Source organism: Penaeus monodon, chromosome 22 (genome assembly GCF_015228065.2).
Source record: "Penaeus monodon isolate SGIC_2016 chromosome 22, NSTDA_Pmon_1, whole genome shotgun sequence".
Lineage (NCBI taxonomy): Eukaryota > Metazoa > Arthropoda > Malacostraca > Decapoda > Penaeidae > Penaeus > Penaeus monodon.
In genome coordinates this window covers 21,985,260-21,986,626 of record NC_051407.1, presented here as the reverse complement: position 1 = coordinate 21,986,626, position 1,367 = coordinate 21,985,260, and positions in this window count along the sequence as shown.

Genomic DNA, 1,367 nt, shown 5'->3' with positions numbered 1-1,367 from the left:
CAGGTGCTGGAAGTATTCTTTCCATCGATTCTTTTATTCTGTTTGGTCTTGCTTAGGATATGTTCCATTGGCATTCTTTATTCGGTTTCCCCCCCCTTTGCTTTATAACACTCCTGTTCTTTTTATATACTTTTAATTATCCCAATTCTCAATGCTTTGATAATTCCATCTTGAACTTTTGCTAACTGTTGTACAGTTCTTCATATACTGTGGCCTTTTCTCGCGTTTAGCAACCGCAGGCGTAGTGGTCCTATTAGCTTTTCTTTGAACCTTTGATGTCCTCTACCTTCTGTTGTGGTCCCTTCTTCTTAAATTCTTCTTTCCTCCTTCGCTGCCAACTATACTCTTTGTTCCACACCAATCTCCTTACCTTCTTTCTTATTCTTATTTCGGAACTTTCCTCTAAGCGTTTCCCTTTGCACTTTTTCTAATTTTGTCACTTACGGTCTCCCATTTCTTTCCCCTTTTTTCTAAACTCCATCTCTACATTTTGTACAATTTTTCCCTCCTGCACTACTTTCTCTTGAGTTTCCATCCACCATTTCGTTGTTCCTTATTCCTTTCTGCTGGTATGGGTTTGATAGTTTTATTTTGATCTGCAAACATAGGCCCGATGCTGGTGTTGCCGACACTATCACCTGGTAGGACTTGGCAATCGAGTACTCCTTTAGTTGTTACCTCCTGCCTGCTATGTTAATCTATCATTTGGATAATTATTGCCACTTTTTGTATAATCTTTCTGTTGTTCTAGTTTCATAAGTATGTGATGACTATTCCTACTCCTGCTTTTGCCCAGTCCTCCAATATCGGGGTCCGCCGTCGTCATTACTATACCTACTCCCTGCCTACCCATACACTCACTTGATCCTGTATTGCCTTCGCTCCACCTGTCCATTCAAATCACCACCCACCCACAGTAACTTCTAATGGTGGTACTTTATTCTGTACAACACTCCTAGATTGTCCCAAATTCTTCCTTTTTTCTCTTCCTCGCATCCTTTGGAGGCACATAAAGGCTACTGCAATTTGATAATCCTATTTTCCACTTGTAATCTGATTCTCCATGTAATCTGTCCATTTTCCGATTCACTTCTAATACGTTCTTCTTCATCGCTGGGTTCCAGATGATTCCAACCCCTATTCATTTCGTCGGTTTCGTACCAATAGTAAAAACCACTTATATCCATTTAACCAATTTCTTTTGGCCTTCTCACCGTTCCATTATGTTCCTGAATTGCATAATATCGTTGATTCTTCATGCACATCCATCAGATCGACTACTTCCCTTGCTTTTACCATTGAGACTTCCCCACATTTACTGATCGCCATACATTTCCCTAATCTTCAACTATTTATCCGACATCATA